The sequence below is a fragment of the Heloderma suspectum genome, chromosome 2 (assembly GCF_057233095.1).
Source record: "Heloderma suspectum isolate Gila_16-S chromosome 2, 16-S_ref, whole genome shotgun sequence".
NCBI classification, from domain to species: domain Eukaryota; kingdom Metazoa; phylum Chordata; class Lepidosauria; order Squamata; family Helodermatidae; genus Heloderma; species Heloderma suspectum.
Window position 1 is genome coordinate 28,160,037 of NC_139459.1, and position 23,280 is coordinate 28,183,316.

Sequence of the window (23,280 nt, forward strand, 5' to 3'; positions counted from 1 at the left end):
CAGAGCTGGTGTCAGGGCCCAATGCTGATGCCTGGCTTTGATGGCACCAGGCAGCTGGCTATAGCCAACATTTAAATTTCCCCCAGTGACCCTAATATAGCATCTAAGGTGTCTGTGTGTCCTACTTCGCAGAGGACAATCTTTTACTTGAAGGGTCATCTAGTCTGGCTTAAAGATAAAGAACTGCAAGAAAGGTGAGCAGATGCCTTGATGATACTCATCCACAGTTAGCACCTGGGCAGCAGTCAGAGCAGGGCACCGGTGGTGTAGTGGCAAATTCTGAAGTGCAGGAGCCAGGGGTGTTGCTAGGCACTTAAAAGATTCAGGGCCCAGGTCCATTGTAGGACACACATCTGCATATGCTAACAGATCTATATATGCTAGTTTAGAAATAATTCTGAGGATTCAAATTTCACACATGTCAAAGCCAGCCAATTATTTAATTGGGGGGGGGGGTGTTGTGCCATGTGGGGAGGGGAGAGTTAACACTTCGCCTTCAAAATCCCCCCCCTCCTGGATGGCAATTCAACTGAGAAAAAATGCCTTCTACGGGCACCAACGGACACTCAGCGCTCTGTGGAAGAGATCCGGGCCCTCGGAAATAGATTTGGGGCTTGGGCCCCATGATCCCAGACCTTAGCAATGCCCCTGGCAGGAACTCATCACGACAGTCCCCATAGCATACTCCCAAGAGTCCAAAAGTGCAGGCAGCTATGTCCATCCATATCGTCAGACCAGTTCTAGGAGTTTTCATCTACTAGGAGCAGGTCTTTTGTACAGTGAATGGGACTTAATTACGCATTCAAGACCAAGGTACCCCAACATACTTTGGATGATAACAGGGAGCTATATAGTGTTGCAGGGAAAACCCATTCCTCCCCTGCCAGCTATGGTGAGGATTGCACCTAAGCTCAGGGGGAACAGGGAATTCTGAGGGGTGGGGGGTGGCAGATGACATCAGCATTCCTGCTAATAAAAAAGGTGTTGGTGCTGCCTCCCTGTGAGCCCTGGCCCCACTACACCTGGCCACACACTTCCCACTACAGATGATGAGATGTACTGTACATTATAGTGATGATTTCCAAATTCATCTCTACATATAAATTAGCCCATGAAAATGTTATGCATACCTTTTTCCTCTTGAATTGCCTCTCTTTTGGTGGTGCATAGATGGCCACCTTAGTAGCATCGCCTCAGGGCATTGTGGGAAATGGAAACAGCAGCTAGACCTAACCATCCAGCAGGGTCTGGAGCATTCTTGCTGCTGTCCACCCCCACTGCCAGGTAAGCCTACCAGGACCCGTCCACGGAGAGTAGCTCCACAAGAGGGCACTTTGTCCATGGCCTCATCTGGTGATGACATTCTCCCAAGCCCTGTCCAGCTTACCTCGGTCCACTTGACTGAATGGAATGCAAGTCATCTGGTGATGCAGTTACCACCTACAATCTGAAATGGCTAGCCCATACCTGGGAGTACCACTTCAGTGAGGATTTACCCAGAGACTTTCCAGATGATCACTGAAAATGTGCCACAAGCACATGATCCAGCAAAGGGCTTTTTAGCAACCAATCATCCTCCTCCTCATCATCACCTCTATACTTCAGGGCAAAACCCCTCACAAAGCAGATTACAATTTAATTAAAAATACAAAATACATAAACCATACAATTATATATTTTGAGGGACATGGGGAGTTTGACTTTGCTGGTTCTCTTGGACCTCTCAGTGGCTATGGTAACTTTCTGCGTAGGCTGTCTGGATTGGGATGTGGGGGCAATGCATTGCAACGGTTCTGCTCCTACTCGGGTGGCCAATTAGAGAAGGTGATGCTGGGGCATTATCGCTCTGAACAAGCGCTTCAGCAGGGTAAGGGACTGGATGAGGGGCAATAAATTGAGACTCAATCCAGACAAGACGGGGATGCTTGTGGGTGTTTCATCTGTCGAGTTAAGTGGCGCTTAACTTGTTCTGGAGGGGGTTCTATCCCCCCCAAAGGGGCAGGATCATAGTTTGGGGGTGGTCTTAGATCCAACATTATCAGTACAGGCATAGGTGGTCTTATTGGCTTAGAGTGCCTTTTACCAGCTTAGACTGATCACCAACTACGACCCTTCTTGGACAGAGATAGCACCGCAACCTTTATGCTCTAGTACCCTCCTGTTTGGCTTATTGGAACACATTATAAGTGAGGCTCCTTTGAAAATGGTCTGGAAACTTCAGTTAGTATAAAAAAGGGTGGCTAGACTGCTAACCGGGACTACTAGCCAATGTGATCATATTATGTGATCATACTTTGCCAATTGCATTGGCTGCCTGTCTGTTTCAGGGCCCAGTTCAAAGTACTGGTCTTAATCTTTAAAGCCCTAAATGACTTGGGTCCAGGTAACTTGAACAAATGTCTCCTCCCATATTTACCTACCCAGACATTAAGATAATATGCTGAGATCTCCTCCAGGTGCCTCTGCCAAATGAGACTAGGTAGGTGGCTACAAGACAGGGCGTCTTTTTAGTGGTGGCACCACTGAAAGTGAAATGCTCTCCTCAGAGAGGCTTGACTGGTGCCTACATTATGATCTTTCCAGCAAAACTGAAGACATTTTTATTCTCTCAGGAATTTTAGGAATGATTGCTTTTAGTCCTTTATTCTGCTGCTGGTTTTAATTCAGTTTTTATATGCTGAAATGGTTTTAGTCTATGCTGCTTTTCTTTTTGGTTTTAATGTTTGTTTTTAATGCCAGAGAACTTTGGTTATTGGGCTGTTTAAAAGTCCAATAAATAAGTAAATAGAATAATTAAAATAACAAATAAGGCATAACAAATAAAATAACAGCAGCGCAGCCAAAACCTTAGTTAAAAGCACAGTACACCAAAATTAACCAAATGCAGATTGGAATAAATAAACTTTTTATTCTAGCCTGCATTTATTTGATTATTATTGGTTATTAAAAAAAATAGCTCTATATCACATCCACATGTAGTAAATGGGTGGATGTGAGCATACTGCTGTTGCTCTAAGATCTGTTCTAAAATAAAACTGAAGTTAAGGTCTTTGTCATTGTTGCAACCTGCAGGGCTATCTCCAGGTTTGAGGGGTCTGTGGACAAAGTGTCCGCTGGTGGGTCCTGTCTTATGTTGATGGGCAACAGCAGCAGTGCTCCAAAAGTTACTGGGAGCTGGCATTTTAAGTTCTCAGAATGCTCTCAAGTGTCTGAAGTAGGCAGCTCCAGGGCATTCTGGGAAATTTAAATGATAGCTCGTAGACCCAGCCATCTAGCATAGTGACCCAAGGCTGGTATCACTGCTGGTGGGCCCTACTGAAGCCCTAGCAGCTGCCCTAAGTTGCCAAATGATGGCACCTGGCCTGCTGCAGAGAGATATTTTTCTTTCTCTTTGCCTCCTTAAAAGAAAACCTTGCAAGTTATGACCTCCCAAGTAGACGTTATACAACAGCGGGCCACAAATTTAGATGGTTTTAAAGGGGGATAAGACAACTTCATGGAGCATAAGGCTATCAGTGGCTACTAGCTATGATGGCTATAGATCACCTCCAAGATCAGAGGCTCAAGATCTACTTGAGGGCTTCCCAAGTGGCATCTACTGTGGAAAACAGGATGCTGGACTTGGGAGGCCTTTGGTCTGATCCACCAGAACACTTTTTGTGCTCTTAAATTCTTCCATTCTCTTAGTAAAAGAATTTGAACCAGGAAACAACCCTCAAAATTAAAACAAATGAAAGCAGATTCATAAATAGTATGTGGGCACGTCAGCTCCACCAACAGCACTTTCACATGTGAGACTGAAGGTGCGTTTCAGTTCCCCTCACATGCATTTCTGATTGTTGCATTAACACATGACAGCAAATATCAGAGTGCCATTTTGAAACTGACTGTATGGCTTAGTTGACGGATGGTGTACATTTGCTTTACAGCCGTGGGAAATGAAAAAAAGAAGAAGTAAGTCTAACATCATGTAAAAAACAACAACCACACGCAGGCCTTGCAGGGCTTAACTTGAGTGTGAAATAATAGCAAAAGAAGAAAGTGACTTAGGGCACAATCCTAGGCATACTTAGACAGAAAAATGTCCTACAACTCCCAGCATTCCCTAGCCAGCAAGGCTGGCTAGGGAATGCTGGGCCTTGTAGGACTCCCCCCCCCATCTAAACATGCATAGGATTGTGCCCTTAGAGCATGTGCAGAGTAGCCTTCCCTCAGCACCGAGTAACTACAGCTCATTCACCCATGTCTGAGAGAACATGTCCAGATCAGAGGTCAGGGAGGATTGGCTGAGACATGACAGAGTTCATGCTTGTTTTTTAAGAAATTAACTACTGACTGTGTTATTCTTTGGCTCATGAACATAGAATCCACACCTAATAAATGCTTAGCCTAATTTAGGGTTGGGGAACTGTTTTCAGTCCAAGGGGCAAATTGGCATTTCAGGGCCCTCATGCTAGCGGTGAGTGGTGCTGCACCCCAAAGTGGGTGGGGCCAGCCCACTGCTAGCTTGTGACCCCAATGTGATTTCCCAGATACCATTCACTCACACACTCATATATACACACACACACACTCCGACATAACACTCTCACATCACCCCTTGCCACTGTATCCAGGCTTTAAAAAAACCTAAATGCAGCAGGAAAGGGGCAATGTGGGGAGGGGTGCTGCAGAGTTGGGGAGGGTTAGCCCTTTCCTCCCCAAATGCCCCCTCCCACACTGTAATTAGGCTTTTAAAACTGGTGCGCCATTGACACCAGTTGATGCTAGTTGATCTCTCTCTCTCTGTATGTGAGAGAGAGATTGAGAGAGAGAGAGAAATTATGAGCCCTTTTTTTTTTTTAACCAGTAAGGCAAGACAGAGTTATGGGTGCACTTAATTTCTTCAATGCTATTTCAGTTCTGCTTTGTAACTGTAATAAAGAATTAAAAAAGAAATTCTTAACAATGTCTTTTGTTTCTATCAGTCAGTAGAAGACCTTGTTTATTAAGGGTGCAATCCTATTCATGCTTAGACAGAAATAAGTCCTACAACTCCCAGCATCCCCCAACCAGACTTATTTCTGTTTAAACATGCACAGGATTGCACCTTAAGTTAGAATTCCCCCCTCCCCCAAATGGTTGCTGACAGATGGGCCAAAGCTCAGTGGTAGGGCCCCTGCTTTGCAGGTGGAAGGTCCCAGGTTTGATCCCTGGCATCTCCAGGTAGGGCTGGGAAACAGCCCTGCCTAAAACCTTGGAGAGCTGCTGCCTGTCAGTGTAGACAATTTTGAGTGAAATGGAGCAGTGGTTTGACTCGGGATAAGGCAGCTTCATGTGTTTCTAAGCCATTTACTCAGCAGTAAGGATGGGGAGAAATCTGTTCATAGCTAATTTCATACTTTCAAACCTATACGCAAAGTAAAATTCAGTTGTCCTTTGAAATTCACGTTTCTCCAAATTTTGCTATGGAGTTCTCCAATCAGAAAATGTATACAAAAATGCATGTATTATGGGAAAGTGTGCACAAAAATATGTATATTTGTGGAAATAAAATTTTAAATTTTTTTTAGGGGAAATTGCTTGCAAAATGCATATACTAGGCAAAATTGCATACAATGCATGGGTTAGGACAAATGCACATAAAATGCATTTTTGTGCAAACTTTAAACAATAATCTCAAACTGATGTGGAAAAAGGATGAACCAAATTTAAGATGGGAAAAATAAGAAACTGCAATTGACAGATTGGTCCATCCCTACTCAGGAGTAGACTTGCACCCTTGAGCCTTTCACGGCATCTTTGGGCATGCACATGAATGTGATTGAAAACAGAAAAGACCAATTAAAAATCCAACATAAATCTAGATTCTACCTTTCCTTTATTGGAGGGTACATAAAAACTCAATTTAAGCATCACGTGTTTGAAAACTCAAAAGAACTTGTTTCTGTCCTAATGTCAAGACACAGTGCTTAGATTTAAACTCTACCCCCCACCCCCCAGCTAAATTAATTGGATTGTGGTTCAGGCTATACAAGTCTGTTGAAACATATGTGGTTTCAGGGCTTTAGCCAAAAGCTTCCAAGTTTTGTGGTGGACAAAGAACAGGGATAGCGGAGAACGGCAGAACGGAAAGAATCAGTGGAAAGGCTATAGACTAGGTCTTTCTCCTCCTCCCAAGGAGAAATCGCTTCTGAGCATGATGACTGTTTCAGAGAAAAGCTGGTGGGAGGAGGTACTATGTGGCAAAGCACAAGAGTACAGGATGATAGGATGCAAAGGAAGATATCAGGGCTCCTTTACCTTTGATAGCTGCATCAACAAGATGAGGTGCAGATTGTGCAGACAGGAAAAGAAAGAAGTGCAAGCATTAAAGATACAGGACACCCATCCTCTTTTACAGCTGGTTACCCTATCAGAAATAATTTCCAAAAAGAAAGGTTCTGGGGTTTAAATATACCTGGAAGTAATGCTGCCTGATCCCAGAACCAGATGTGTGGTTGTTTACATCTTTCTCCCGTGTCACTCACAAACTGTGTAATGTGCTCTCCCAAGAACTACAATTCTCACTCTCTTGGCTTTTAGAAGACACATCTTTTTAATTTAGCCTTCTCACTGATGTACTTTTAAAGTTTTACTGTTTCTAATGTTCTTAGTTGCTGTTTTTTTTAAAGTGTTTTAAGATTTTATTGTTTGAAATGGTTGTACTCTGCCTTGATGGCTCTTTAGCAAATAAGGCAATATATCAATGTTAATAATAAATAGAAAAATAAATAGGAATGAAGGAAGCTGGCTTACACGGAATCAGAACATGGGTCCATCCAGCCCAGTATTGTCGACACTGACAGGCAGCAGCGGCTCTCCAGGGTTTCAGGAAGGAGTTTTTCCAGCCCTACCTGGCAATGCTGGGGGTTGAACCCGGGACCTTCTGCATGCCAAGCATGTGCTCTGCCACTGAACAATGGTCCCTCCCTAAAATAAAAGTATACATGGGTGATGGATAGGGCCTTTGAACATGCTCACAGACATACTCTTTATTTCTAGTCCCTGTGCCCTATGCATCACCACTGATATTTGGAACAGTTTCTGTGGCTCAAAAATAAACCCCTCTGGTTCTGTGCTTTTTACTTTTTAAAGGGAATTCAGACTGGGCTACAGTTAAAGGGCCTTGGATACGTTTACAGAAAGAAGGATACTCTGGCCTTCACATCAAAGAAGCAGCCATTTGGCAATTTTCAGTCATAAAACATTATATGGGTACCAGTTGTGCCTGGTAAACTGGGGATATGGGATGGGGGTGTGTGTCATCTGCAAAGCTAGAAGAACGTGTAACTCTCTTTTGGCTGGATTTTCCTATCTCCGTTGAAACTATTATCCGCCTTGCAAACAGGCAATCTGGGACCAATCAGGCATTTCCCATTTTTTCAGCTTGCTCACCAGAACAAGCTGGTGTGAGGAACTGCGTTAAATTCCACTGCAAATATTTCAAACTGTAGTTCTACCAGAGATGAAATTTCTGTCTCATTTGACCCCTTTCTTGGAAAGTTTTTCTTTTTGGACACCAAGCAGATCAGAAATCAAGGGCAAGGGAAGTGGGAGTTGCTTGCAGGTGCTAATTAGAACCAGCATGTAGCCCCCCTCCTCTTCCAATCTGTTTCCATTGCCAAGGCTTAGCTCTGTAATGATTAAAGGGTGTCTTTGCGCTCGTGCAGAGTGCCTTTCCCTCACCACTGAGGAACAGCTTGCAGTATCCTCACAGCTCGGATTAGGGCTTCCAAGGCAAAGGGCACAAATGAATTCTAAACTACCAGGAGATCCAAAACATCTCGCAGCACTTAGATTTCAACTGGATTACAGCCTCATCCGCAACCCATTGAAGATGAGACGTCTGGATTTAACCCAATTAACAGCACATCCTGAACCAATTAGATCGGCCTAAACTACACACACAACACGTAGATGCAACTCTCCCCCTCCCCGCAGGGTTTCAAATGCCTGTTTATCCTCATTAGTCTCATTACTTTTGGTGGAATTCAACTTCCAAGTACTGGGTTAAGACTTGCGATTTGCCCTGGCCTGGAATCTTTAAGCATGTTGCCAGAAATAGGTGCATTTAAACCCCTGCAATGTTCAGTCGGGCATACATGGGACTCAGGAGCTAGACATAAGCCTAGTGTTGCAAACATGAATCCATTCTCAGCAAAACTTCTCTGACCAACACCCCAAATTCTAGCAACCCTGTGCAACTTTACTCAGAAGTGGTGGTGCAGGGAAATAATTTTAGATCATGGATTTAGAGAGCAATCCTATGGCCTCTAGGCAGCATCCGGGTGTGTGTGTGTGCAGGATAGTTCAGATTCCTGGATCCGAGGTCAGAGTCAGTGCTCCAACCTTGGACCCAGGAGTCCGAGCTCCCTGCCCACGCCCACGCCCCCTTCCAGTCGGCATGGAGAGAACCGGGCTGGCTCATTCTCCAAGGTCGCGATGGCAACCTCGAAGGGAAGGGAAAAGGGGCATGCCAGTAGGCGGGGAAGAGAGGGGATGGGGGAAGTGGGGAGATGAGCTATCCCAGCCCTCCCCAGCCTCCTTCCCTCTCCCTCTGCAGAGCCCTTGCTAGATGGGACAGAAACGCCCGTCTAGCAAAAACGCAGAGTGGGAGAAGTGCGGAGGCAAAGATTCTGCGCTCCTCCCGCTCTGCAGAGGATGCCCAGCAGCCTCCAAGTTTGGAGACTGACAGGCATCCGGATAAAACTGCACCCTTAACGGTCTCATGGGGGCTCCCTTTAGATGTCCGTGTGTATGACTTCACTTGTGAAGCACACAGCTAACATTTCTCTTCTCCCCACCATTCCATGCTTTCCAACTGCTTCTACATTCCTGACACATTCGAGCAAAACAAACAGACAAAGAAGGAACTGTTTGCCAACCCTGATTAAAAACGAAATCTTCTGAGCATGTGCAGTTTTGCATTTTAGACCCACTAAAACCATGACACCATCATGACCACAGTTAGACAATAGTGTTTGTTTCTGCTGCCCCGACGCTAAACACATTTACGGGGGAATAAGCCTCGTTTTGCTGTAGAAAAGGACTACACGTTCTAAAAGTAAAAATAATAACACGCGCATCTGTAACCACGGATATGCCCAGCCATCAGCCACCTGGCTATAACATACTTCTTTAATTAAGAGGAAAAGATGCTGCATAAACAGCATCGGTGCTAACAGGCCCCACCATGCCCGTGCTGACCTTGGGCCTGTTTGCTGCTGCCCCATCACCTGCTGCTCTCTGGATGGTCATTTGGTCCCCCCTGGACTGTGGGACCCTGGACTCTGGCCTTAAGGTCCAGCCCTACTTGCCCCACTGCTCAGAATTACGTCCCACTGTGTCTCATTTCTAAGCTTTCTCACCATTAAGTGTATTTAGGATGCAGTGTCAGTTTCAAGGCTAACATACCCATGATGCTCATTTGTATTCAGTTTGTTCCCAACTCTCACCCCGTCCCTTTATAATATGAACTGCTGAAGCTGCCAATGGGAGGAGCTTCTTAACCCTTCTTAGCCCTTTCCTCTCCAGCAGTTTTACTAACACCCCCCCCCCCGGTGCTGCTGCTTTTTTTTCCTCTGGGGAAAAAGCAGTGTGGAGTGGGCATTTATAGCAGAAAGCCATTAGAAGGAAACGGGCTAAGGGGCAGCCCGCCCCGCTCCTGCTGCATGGGTCTTTCCCTGTAAAACTGTGTCGCAAAGTATGAATGTAACATGCATTGCTGATAAGAATTCATTGTATTTCATTGGAGTGCTATTCCTAATAATTTATTTATTTAAAACATTTGTATCCTGCCCTATATCACTGAGATCTCAGGGCGGCATATTATCTGGGTATGCTAACTGTTAACGATTAGTGACAGAGTGATTAGCTATGCATGCTATACGCTAGTTGTGAGTACTGGAATGTGTTCTTGGAAATGGGGCAAAGAGAGTTGCCCCAAGTGGGTTGGTTGACCACCTCCACCAAAGTGAAAAGCTGCTTGACTTAGGAGAGATACCTTCATTAAGGAGCTTCTGAAGTCAAGGATAAACTTGGCTGCATTGGGAGGCAGCCGTGTTAGGGTTAGGATGAGGTCATCAACATAGGGGTTATAAAAGGCAAAGGTCTGATCTGTTTGAGTGAGAGATCCTGGGAGAATGAGAAGCCCACTAATCATTACTGCCTAAGCTCTGTCAACCATTCTTGCCAGATAGGTAACTATAAGGTCTTAATGACAACTGCTTTGTTGGCTGAGAGGAACAGAACTTCAGTTTTACTAAGAAATATGCTAGCCACTATTTGTATTATGTATATAGTAATGTGTTTTGCTTGTTTTATCAAGATTTGTTATTCTCTAATACTGTTTGAATATATATTTTGTGATACCCTTCAAGCCAAATAACACACTGGTGGTTCGGGGACCACAACCCAGACCAATTCCTTCTTGAAGCCCAGAACACTCAGCTGGGATTCCTATGGCTGTTGCTGAGCGGGGTCTGTCCAGACAGCTGCTGCTTTCTCTCTTGGTCAGGTGAGTCACAGACACACCTGTTCAGAGAAGAGAAACAAGCTAGTTGGAGGGAGCAGGAATGGGTCTCCTGGCTCAAGTGCAACTTCCACAGCTGCATTTTGTAAAAGAACATTTTTTTTACACTGTGGTGTGGTGGTTAGTGTTGGGCTGGGATTTGGGAGATCCGGTTTCTAGTCTCCACTTGGCCATGAAGCTCATTGGGTGACTTTGGGCCAGTCATGACTCTCAGCCTAACCTACCTCTCAGGGTTGTCATGATAAAATGGAGGAGGACAACGACTATGTAAGCTGCCTTGGGTTCCTTGTAAGAGGACAAAAGGTAGGATATAAATGCATGAAAAAACAAATACATTTGCAGGGGTTGGGAGGACTGCACACAGTTGAGCAAGGGCTGGATGTGCCTGATCTCATCTGATCTCATAAGCTAAGCAGGGTCAGCCCTGGTTAGTACTTGGATGGGAGACCACTTGGGAATCAGGCTTCCTGCATTGAGCAGGGGGTTGGACTTGATGGTCTTGTAGGCCCCTTCCAACCCTATGATTCTATGATCATCTGTGCTTTGATACTCAGAGATACATCATGTTCCCAGTGTTCAGACACTCTCAGATAGCAGAGCCATTGTGATCAGGGGTGTAATCCTGACCGTAGTAGCAGGAGTGTCAAGAGCACCTATTGGATAGTGTTAGCGACATCACAGATGATAAGCAACACACTGTGCTGTTTTCCCACATGCCAGCACTCAGACGGTAGGGTTTCTAAGTCATAGCCACGAGTTCTGCACTATAGCTTAAAATGTCCAACAAAGCAGGTAATAAAGCAGCCCTAACTTTGCCCACCTGTTCCACCCTGGTGCTTTCATATGCCCCTTACCAGAAAGATGTCATGATCAGGATCCCAGGTGTGCTGTGTTCGCACATCAGGCAGAGTGCCTGCGGGAAGGCAGATGCAAAAACGAGGTGCAAGAACCTATGGCTCCCTTGTATCCTGTGTCATCAAGGAATTTAAAACTACACTGTGGATCTCCAGGTTGCAGTGTGGCAACCCTGAAAGACCTTATGCAAGAATTGAAATGGACAAGCCTCTAGGCAAAGTGTATTCCCTTGTTCATTTCCCTCCTGGCAGTCAGTCTTAGACTTGGCCTTGAGTCTATGCTGAGCTGGCAGCCAAGTGAAATAGACATAGAGTTTCTGAGCACTATAAACCATCTTCACGTGCGTCAAGCTTTAGTAAGAGCATTTGTGTCCCTCTCGTGCTATTTATGATGAGTGTCATTGTTAATGAAGAAAAGAAAGCAGAAAAGAAACTGAATACTCTCTGGCCAAAAAATCAAGATAGTTCAAATCATAGGTCGATTTATGTATTACCAATAAAAGCCTCCTCTATACAATAAAACTTCCCTGGCCATAGGAAACTAGTATATCAGGGAGAAACAGCCTAGAGTTGCCCCTTCCCTGACATGCTAGTTTACCATGTGCAGGGATGTATTTATATGCTTTGTACAGATGAGCATTCAGTCATCCATAGTCCAAAATGGTACAACCCAGAAACTATTTTTGAGAACTAGGCAGACTAGTCAGTTTCCATTCTCAATTGAAGCACCTACTGAAGTCCAAAGCATCTGGAAAGCATCAGGTTGGGGAAGGCTGTCCTAACCTAAGACTTTTCCAGGTTAACTTAGGATGCAATCCTATGCATGTTTAGATAGAAAAATGTCCTACAACTTCCAGCATCAGCTAGCCAGACAGCCATGCTATTAGTTTATCTGTGTTATATCAGTTTAACCATCATGGCTGCCCCTAAGAATCCTTGGTACTGTAGTTTGGAGGGTGTGCTGCTGAGAATTCTTCATTAAAGTTTCCTCATCTCCACTCACAGAATTGCATGGCCTAAGAGTTCCTTGAGGAAAAGGAATAATTAAAAGCAGTTTGTATCATGGATATGCACAATCAAAGTAAATGAGACCTGGTTTTCTTAGCAGGGGTTCTGCATGGCAAGAAACTTCAACTCCCATCAGCCCCAGCCAGCATAGCCAATGGTTAGGAATCTGGGTAGTTGGAGACCAAAACATCTGGGGGGCATCAGGACAGGAGAGGCTGCCGTCAACCTGCTATTCAGACATCTAACTGACCTGCCAGGAATTGAACTTGGAACCTTTTGAATGCAAGGCTACAGGACACTTCCCCTTAAAGTTCCTGCCATAATATTGCCCATTGCAGCTACCTGTAGTCCAGTTTGCACTGAGATGTCAGACTTCCTGATCAGCACATTACTTGAATAGTTCCTACATTTCCATGTAACAAGTTTAGGAACCAGAAGTAAAAAATTGGCATCCTCAAATCTTTTCTGCGACTTCTGTTGTACTCAGTGAATGTACTTGGGAGTAAATGGCTTGGAGAATTACCTCCCCAAGGACATGCAAAGTCACATATTCGCATTCCATCTAAACTAATCTGGAATAACTACCGTCTCCTTGGTCTGTATTCACAATCTCCATGGTGGATTAGATGACACCACCACCCCTCCCTTGGCTTTGGAATGAAAGACCTGTAGGAGCACATGGTGATTCAAAGGAAGTAACAAACATCCTTTCCATCATTTGTATCCAGTGTCAGTCTAACTTAAGTCGTATTCATTTTAATGGGTTTACTCTAAGTAGGGCTAGCATTGGATACAACTCTAAGTACTTATTTACAAACCTCACGATACACCCATTCATTCCATTTTAGCACCTCAACCATAAAACAACGTTCACGAGTATTTAAGGTACAATCATGCCATAATTTGCCCAGGTACACTTACTGAATTGGTCTGTGCATGACAGTCTGAGAAATACCTCTCAAGCCATATCTGATATGAGAGGTTAGAAGACACCTCTGTGATAAACTAGTCTAGTTCTTTGTAGGGATATCAGAGAATTCTGCCATGGATCTCAGTGAGGTCCGAAATCTGTGGCAGAACGGCCTGCCACCCCCCCGCGGATCCCCCCTGGGACGAGACTTACCTGGGGTGGATGTTCTGGGCTGTGGCGGCTCCAGCAGTGGCGGTGGCGGCTGCGGCGGCTGGTCTTCTGACTGGCTGCCGCCGCCGCCACCGCCGCCGCCATTTGCAGTCTGGAGATTTTTTTAAATTTTTTTTTAAAACATGGACGTGATAGGCTACATAAAGATCTACATAGCCTATCATGGCTGGGTTAAAAAACAACAACAAATAGCGGGTGCTATTTGCGTTCCCCTTTATTTTCGCCGTAATAGTCTACGTAAATATTTATGTAGACTAAGACGGCCAAAAATAAGGAACGCAAATGGTGGCGGCCATAGCCACCGCCATTTGCGTACGTGGGTTTTTTGTTTGTTTGTTTCACCCAGAGCCCTCTGCAGCTGGAAATCTGGCTGCGGACGGCTCTGGCCTGGGCCTGGCCAGCTGCTCCGTGGAGCCACTGCGGAGCACAGCCGGCCGTTCGAGGATTCCGGGGGGGAGGAACAGATCGCCTCCCCTCCCATTGAGGATTCCGGGGGGAGGGACAGAATGCCTCCCCCCCACCATCAACATAATCCATGGAAAGGTAAGTACATTTCATACATCCCTAGTTCTTTGTATCGTCCAAGTTTCCTTAGCCTGAAACGTCCATAGAGTGCAATGCCATTACTCTCCTGGCAACAGGTTCCATTATTCAATACATTGCATAGTTAGGGTTCTGCTGTGGAATCCACTGACAAATTTTGACATGGCCACTATTTGAACAATGTTCTCTGGCACAATTTCACATAGGAAAGCTTCCTGGCATAGGATGCCCTATGCAGTTTTTCCTGGTACACTTTTTTGTTGTTGTTTTTAAACAAATGATCCAGTTGTCTCCCTAATTCCAGTCAAGAAAAGGAACCAGCAGCCATCTGAAAATGAATACATTATAGAGGACAAGGTTGCCAATAGACATTGGATAGAACAGGCCATTGGCCAAGGAATGATGAACTTCAACTACAGCACAATCCTATGGATGTCTACTCAGAAGTAGGACTCACTACTTCACTGGGGCTTACTCCCAAGTAAGTGTGTTTGGCAGGAGTAGGCAACTTGTGGCCCTCCAGATGTTTTGGCCTACACCTCCCATAATCCTCACCATTGGCTATGCTGGCTAGAGCTGATGAGAGTTGTAGGCCAAAGCACCTGGAGGGCCACAAGTTGCCCACCCGTGATGTACAGGATTGTGGCCTTAGAAGTTCAAATGTTGCTTCTTGACACACTACATTTTTAAGAGACTCACTGGTAAAGGCACTGTGTGCATATGACACAGTGCATGTTTTCAGCCATGAATATGAAATACATGGCTCTCTATAATGTACACTTAATGTAATTTGTACACCGCTGTCTTTTTAATTGTGATTTAATCTAATTTTTTTTCTGTTATGCTTTAATGTTATGTTTAAAAACAGAATCTTGTTTTTAATCTGGAGTTTATTGTTAGCTGCACTAAGTGCCTTTTTTGGCAGAAAGGCAGGATATAAATAAACAAACAGTGTGTGAGAGTACGTGTGTATATGTGCCTGTATATATATGCGCATGGAGTTTTCTGGTGCATGACAAGTAAAGTGTTCTCGGGTTCAACCACAGAACAACCACAGAGGCAGAAGCAACCATATTAGTAAAAAGACATATAAAGGGGCTGAGTTGTAGCTTCTACAAGCAGCATATGTATATTCCCAGCACACCCTGCTAAGGAGATTTAACACTGTATCTTCTGAGAGTAAGTTTCTCTCACATTACACTGCTCAAGCCAGCAGGCACTCCATGTGAGCAGATATCCATGCATCCAAGAGCCGATTTGATGCATACGGATCAGCTCTCAAAATAATGCAAAGGTGGTGGGAGGAGCAATGCATGAAAACGACTACAGGTGCTTTTATTGTTCAGCTGCCCTGACTCATTCACAGACTTCTACAGCAGCCGCCGCGGTCCTTGTTTTCTATTCGTAAGCCACCCATGTTTTCCCATCACATCTCCCATCTTTTTTCTTACTAGAAAAAACAAAAACCTCATAAAAGAGGAAAAGAGGAAATAGCAGCACTATGTCTCTTGATTGGTAGGAGCTCTCCATCTGGAAGCACCTTAGGACAAGGATATTCATCAAGGGGCCAGATTATGCATTCATATCTTCAATAAAGTCACTAACAATGAAGACCTGGCAATATTTACAATTCCTAAAGCAAGAAGCGCTGCTCTGATCTAGACTGCCTGCCCAGAAGACCTGATCTAAACTCATTGCCTTTTACTCCAGGTATGCAAGGGCTGGTGGTAATTATTCAGTGGTGACATAAACGTGCTCTGCACATGCTCAGGGGGGCAGACTGGCTTCATGCCAGGCCAGAACATCTTGTTGCCTGAAAAGGATCCCAAATGGCATCTACCCCCACCCACAGCTATAGTCAACACTTTAAAAAGTCTTAGGCTGGCTAAGGGGCATGCTGGGAGTTGTAGGCTGGCTGGGGCATGCTGGGAGCTGAGGCTGGCTGGGGCATGCTGGGAGTTTTTTTCTGACTAAACAGGCATAGGATGGTGCCCTTCCTGTACCACCATTCAGACACCATTCATTCCCCCTTCATAGGGTTTCACCATGCTCCATGGCAGGAACGACACTGAGTAGCTCTTAGAACACACCTTGTGGCTCATCATATCAAATGGAGCTATCTCCTGTGGTATGCCTGGCGGGTCACCAAGGGATGGGGCCCAGGGGCTGCTCAGCAGGTCACAAGTTGTGCCATCCTGTTTTAAGATTTGGGCTAATACCCTTCTGAAATTACTATTTAGAACCTGTCGCTAGAGGGCAGTAGAAGCCAAACCACTTGCTTCGGTTACACTTACATTGCACAGGCCTCTGGCTCCTTCTCTCCCCTCCCCCATGATGATTTTGGAAGGATGTCCCTACCCTGTATAACTTTGGGAAGCCAAGCAGCCTCATCATTGCCATGGATACTGCCTTTCAAATCCTAGCCAAATTATTACGAGGCTCTTTTGCACATGCAAATCGCTCAACAGGAAAAGGAGAGAGAGAGAAATGCCCTCGGCCAGTTCTGGACTAAAAAATGTCAACTAGGTGAACACTCCAGTCTATGCAATTATCCTACAGATGCCCATTTGTTTGAATGGCTCCTATTCCGCCCAAAGCACGGGTCTGGTTAATATTGTGATTTTATGCATGTATATTGGGCGTTGAACTGGCGTTGAATTCAAGGTTGCTTACTTCCAAGTAAACATGCATGCGATCTTTAGGTCTTTCATTCTCTCTCTCCCCTCACCCGCCCTACCAGCGCCTCCCTAAAGCAACGAAGGCTGGTGGCTCTGATTCTGGTGGAGCTGTTATTTCATTCTGGGTTTCGGTCAGCACCAGCCAGAACTCTAAAGGAGCTATCCAAGGTGCTGAACCTACTTGGGGGTTGAGGTTCAGCACCTTGGATAGCTCCTTTAAAGTTCGGATGATTCTGACTGAAACACAGAATGGAATCACAGCCCCACTGAAATCGAAGCCGGCTTCCTCCGCTGCCCTAAAGATGAAACGCTGGCTGAGCTGGCAACGAATCCATACCAGTCACTTTCTCTAAACATCGCTGGCTGAAGCCAATGCAAAGTTCCTCCAGCTTTACCACAGTTTTCACCCGTAAGATGATCTTTACCAACCTGCTTTGGGGATGCACTAACTCCACTCTCACTCTAACATGCCATTTCTTATTCTGGAAGATAATTTTGACACCCCCCTTGCCCCCCCCCAAAGAGATAAGCTGTGCTAGGGACACACACCCTTTCAGAAAGGTGTGTGATGTATTCCTGCTACCTCCAAAATTCAGTGGAATCTTTAGGGAAATAACCTTGTCAATTACAATGGTCAATTGCAGCCAAAATTTCCGTCCCTTCTGATTCTAAAGCTCACAAAGCTGGTTTGGCATTTGCAAAACTTTGCATGGATTTCCTCCATGGAAATGTGTTGATTTCAGGCAGTGGGTTCCTATGTTGATTTCAGGGTCTGTGTGTGTGTGTGTGTGTGTGTGCGCGTGCGCACGCTTCCCATTATTATCTGGCCATTGTGGGGTGGGACACGTTCCTTCCAAACAGACTGATCGTCATGGGTTTGTTGCGACTCTTCTCTGGACAAACGATGAAGCATTTGCTCAGCCCACCAGCCTGATGTTGCTATCCCAGGCTGAGTATAACAAAGCAAGGAGGAAGCTCTGGTTCTCTGTTGCGCAGGAGTGATGGGAACAAGGCTGGTTCTTCACTCACACTCAGAGCAGTCACGCCTTTGGAGAACCCATCTCAAACACACACTGGCACTCAGGCACACTTTCCTGAGCACTCTTGTTTTCTTTCCCTAGGTTGGAGGCTGCTAGTTTAAGTGAAAGGACAATCAACAGCAAGTCTGAAAGCTGGAGGAAAGTTTTGGCACTCCTCCACCTACCGCTGAAGCATCAAGCCCCCTTGAGGGATTTGGTAGGACTAAACTGGTTTGCGGTTTACATGCTTTGCAGATTGCAGGGTTTCTTGATTCCCCTTTCCGCAACCCTCGGGTTCAGCGTTGTTGACCCTTGGCACACACTTGCTCCTGGAGCTTCAGTTCTAAAAGGGGTTACTTGGTTCACTGAAACTCCCTAACAGCAGCGGCTGAGGATAAGGTGCTTGGCACATGGTGACAGCATTCTTTCATATGTCTCCAGGATCAGGCCCCTGGGTCAACTGAAGCCTGTCACCTCCTAGAGGACTTCTGGAGGGAGCAAGAATGAGAAGACCTGGCACGTGGAAAACCTGGACTGCAAGTGTAACAGACTTGCCTAGGAGTAAGACCTGTTGAACTCAGTCAGTCTTATTTCTGAGTATGCATGCATAGGCCTGCGCTGTTAATCAAGGATGCAGCCCTCCACTCTTGAACCTGAGTAAAACCTTGGCACAGCAGTTAAGAGTGTTGAATTAGTGTGGGGGTGAGGGGGCAGAAGGGAAGCCTCCGGTTCAAATCCTCCCTCAACCCATGAGGTTCATTGGATGATGTTTGGCCAGTCACCATCTGTCACTCTAACCTACCTCACAGGGTTGTTGTAAAGATAAAGCAGTAGGAGGAGAACCAAGTAGGGGCCAGAAAAGAAAGGAATGGCTTCCCAGGGCCCTCAGGTGGAAAGGCTGTAGGCAAAATGTTCAGATTTGGGGTAGATAAGAGATTAAAGATGCAATTCTATGCATGTTTTGACAGAAAAAAGTCCTACAACTCATCATTCCCCAGCCAGCTTCTCTGTATAGGATTGCATCCTAAGTCTTCAAATGAACGCAGCCACAGTCATTTGGATCTGGCGTATAGTCAAGAAATGCATTTCCCTTCTCTACCAGAATTTAAACTAACTGTTGTGCCTCACCGTCAGAGAAGCACCATAATGAAATTCCATTCCAATGTACACCACTCTTATCTCCCGGGCTCCTCAGTCCGGCGTAACAACCTCTCTAAGTGTTGGCAGTAGTTACTTGAAATGCACTCACCACCTTGATGGAGATCATTTCTCCAAAGAAAGTTGATCATTTAAAAATCCGGTTTAAATATCAGGAGATTTGGGTTGGGATGGGTCTATTATTCCCAAACTAAATCGTTCCCGCAACCCTCCGAGGGGATTTTTTTTTTTTTTTCCATAGAGGAAAAGGGCCCGTCTAATTGACTGGTGGATCCAAATGCGAGATGGGGGTGCGGGGAAGAGAGAGCGAAAGAGAAATGGAAGCAAAACCTAGCCTTTTTCAAGTTTCCACCCTTCTTTCTCGACAGCCCGAACTCTAAGGCCGATTCTCTAGTGCGTGTGAACATTTTCAACCCAACTCCGTCGGTTCAAAACGCCTGTATGCTGCAGATCCAGAATAGCCAAGGGAGGGAGGATGGTATTTATCACCCACCCCCAAACTCCTGTCCTAGGAGTAGATCTCCCTCCCCCCCATCCTGCTAACCCTCAAATTCCCTCCTGCGCGCTCGGGAAGGGGCGGTTATCTCCACGAAATCTCCCCCCCCCCCGCCCTTACCTTTGATCTGGTCTCTTCAGACCCAAGGGTGACATGAACGCCAAAATCCCCGCGTTCTCCAGCTCCAGAGATGCAGACGGAGCCCCGGGCCGCAGAGATCCTCCAAGTGGGTGGGCGACTCGCTTGAAGGCGCGCGGGGTGGGAAGGAGAGACTTCGAGTTCACAATCCAGGCGGGGGAGGGAGCTGCCGCCGCCGCTCCGCGCCCTCCCCCAGCAGTGGGCCCCGCAGGTGCAGCGGGGGGCTCCGCTCCTGCCCCCCCGCCCCGACTCCCAGCGGCCGGCCCACGCGCCAAAGCTCACGGCAGACGGCGGGAGGAGCTTGCCTGGCCGCACGCTGCGCCGCCTGCCAGGTGGATCCTACCGTTGCGACGTCGCCGGTTGGAAACCGGAGAGGGGCGCCCCATCAACAGCGGCGCAGCGTCCAGGGGAGACATCGGGGGGCCCCTGCGACGCCAGCTGCTCCAGGCAGAACCTGGAGGAAGGCGGAGCGTCGGCCGCAGGGAGATGGGGGGTGGAGGGTCCGAGAAAGGCGGCGATGTTCAAAGCTGGTGCGACTCCGAAGCCGGCAGAGCGGGGCGGCGACCCCCGATGGCAACTCCACGGCCGAGATAGGTCCACGTGGGAGGATGCGTCGCGCCAAAGCGGCGATCGGCGGCTCCTGCAAATCCACAAGGCTTGGCTAGCCTCCCTCCCTCCCTCCCTCCCTCCCCACCTTTCCTTTTCCTTTTTCTTCCCCAGGTAACTCTGTAAAATCCGCAGGAATTAAGGGGGGGGGGAGAGAAAGAAGGAAGGAGAAAGTCCCGCCGCAGGGGGAATAGCCAAGCGATCGCGCCCGAGGGCGGAGGCGGGCGCGCGAGCCGTCCGAACCACGCGCCGAGCGGTCCCCTTGCCAGGCAGGAGCGCCGCTCCAGATGCCTTTATAGGGTGCGGGCTTGGTGACGCGCCCGCCCCGGCCGCCTCTGATTCGCCCGCAGACCTAAACACACACACACGCACGTACACGAGCGGCCCCGCCCGCCCCCCCGCCCCCCATCGGACAGCGCTGTAAGATCCAGCGAATATCTCTTGCCTGAAGTCAGCGGCTCCACATATCATGTATTACAGGGCAAGCAACGGAGAAGGCTTCTGAAGCTGGCCCGGCATCTTAGGCTTACATTTTCTTGCTGATGTAACACAATACCGCGCTTTGGTGGAAGCCGCCCGCGGGCCACGCTGAAGCGCGCCCCTCCTCTGCCCCTAATTCCAAAGCGCTCGCATCATTTCTAAAGGGGCAGGTCACAGGAGGCTTTAGCCCAGCTGCGATCGGTTTCAACCACGGTTCCCCGCGGCGAGGTTTCCTAAACCGCAGTCTCGTCCCCGTCCCCCCCGTCCCCCCCCCCCGCGAATCTTGTTTGCCGGTTGAGTAAAAAAGATGCGATGGCGAGAACAGGGAAGACAGGTGAAGTTGTACAAGAAGCTCCAAGGCTGAAACCTCTCTGAAAAGCCCCGCCCATGGCCTGCAGCCCCTCCTCCTAATCTCAGGCACGTGGTGGTGGTTCTGCACCCGGGCCTGCTCAGGGGGGCATCACAACCAGCCTGTGGACTAAGGTGGGGGGGGGGAAGAAAAGACATAAAGCCCCACTCTCAGCTCTCTGTAATAATGCTCTTACTGAAGACGCTGCGCATCTCCACACAAGTGTCTTTTAAAGCATTTTTGATGTCTTTGGCAGTCTTTTGTGCACACGTGAGCATCCATCAAAAGTAGGAGAGAGATAATTTGAAACTAACCAATTCATGCTAACCAATTCATGTTTACATTTGGGTAATGGCTGGGGAGGGGAGACAGGACACACTCAACAAGGTCCCAAGCCCTGCTGCTGTTCCCTAAAATGCTATCTGAGATCCATCTTTTAAATGGCTATTGCACTGATAGACTATGGTGAAATGTCAGAGCTTCATACTTTGGATCCTGAAGCACCAACATGACTGACTGTTCAAAATATAATGATCTGGTGCAGAATGTTACTGTGGCTGTCAGTCCCAAACGATCCACCTTCCTTGCTGCATGACGCACCTCCACACCAAGTCCACCAGGAGAGCAAGAAGGCAAATACTCCCTTTGACACTCTCCACATGATGGAGAATGGACTTGAGCACACTCCAGGAGAGAGCGGAGGACAGGAAGGCCTGGCGTGCTATGGTCCATGGGGTCACGAAGAGTCGGACACGACTGAACGACTGAACAACAACATGATGGAGAACTTAAACGTGGAAGCTGACATGGACATATTTGGGCAGTGGCCTTGATTTTGACTAAGATGACATACCATAAGAGAGCTAAGAACAGATAAATCTGTTTAGAAATTGTGTGTGTGTGTGTTTATTTATTTATAAATTGAGTATAAATATCAAGACAACATATATCCAGATACTTTATTTGCTCTTATACAATGTATACACCTACATAACACTTTTAATTCTTGATACATGTCTGTTTTAAAGAGATCCATGTCTATCATCTCTTGTAATATTTTAATGATAAAACATTTATAGTAAAAAAGAAAGGGGAGACCAATGTTAATAACTATATTAATGTGGGTTGTGTCCAATGTTAGTCCTACTTAGAGTGGACCCATTAGAATTAAGTTAGACTAACATTGGATACAACCCTATGAATATAATGTTTTGAGTGTTCAAAATGCTTCGTATATAACAGTAATGCTTGCAACAAACCTGCAGGGTAGAGCACTTTTATTTTGGTTTGCCTAACTCAAAGCTGGAGATTGGAGAACAGTTACACACGTTTTAAGTCTCTCAGTGCAGCAAGAGATCAGACAGCCTTTCCTGCCTGTTCCCTCTCTGGTCCTGTGCTGCTATAAGTGATCAGAGTTCTAAGTGGGCCACATGACAAGAGGGGTGGATAATAGGGCTGGTGAGAGAACAGGCAGGACTGAGAAAAAGCTGTGGGCTGCGACTGCCTTGTCTCCTGCTACATCAAGAGATTTAAAAGTACATGAGTTCTCTCCGGCTTTGAACCTTGGTTTTGCCTCATGTGGCAGACAGGTAGCTGTCAATGCCAAGGGACCAAGCCAGAACCAGGGAGGCGTTATTGCTCAGGTAACCCAAACAGGAAGCTTTTATAGCATTTCCTGTCCAGGAAATGGCCAACCTGGGTGGGCGGAGTCAGTACTTCACTGCCAAGATGGTCCAAGCTGCAGTTTGTATAGCTCACCACAGAGGTCAGCTGCACACAGAACTGAGGGTTCCCAGCTGAAGCCCTCAGGGACTGAGGTTGGGAGTCCATGATGGCCATGCCATGAGTGAGTTGATGGCTGAGGTGAAATTTGGACCACCGTATATTTTTAGCCACTATGTGGCACTAGATTTACATGTGAAAGCTGTGGCAGCAGTGGTATGGTGTCATGGAGAGGCCATTCCTACAAGATTCTTCTGCAAACCTCTCTCACATGTATTTATTTCCCATGCCTCATTCAAGGCACTCAGGGGAGTGTGTAGATAGTTCTCCTCACAACCCACATTATTATATATTCTCAGAATAACTCTGTGAAGAGGCAGGTTAGGCTGGAATAGGCCAAGGTCACCAAGCAAGCTTCACGACTGAGCAGGGACTGGAAACCAGGTCTCCCTGGATCTAATCCAATACTCTGCCCATTACAGCATTATATGTACGCATTTTCCATGGGCACAGGGGAGTTAGGCGATGTAGGCACC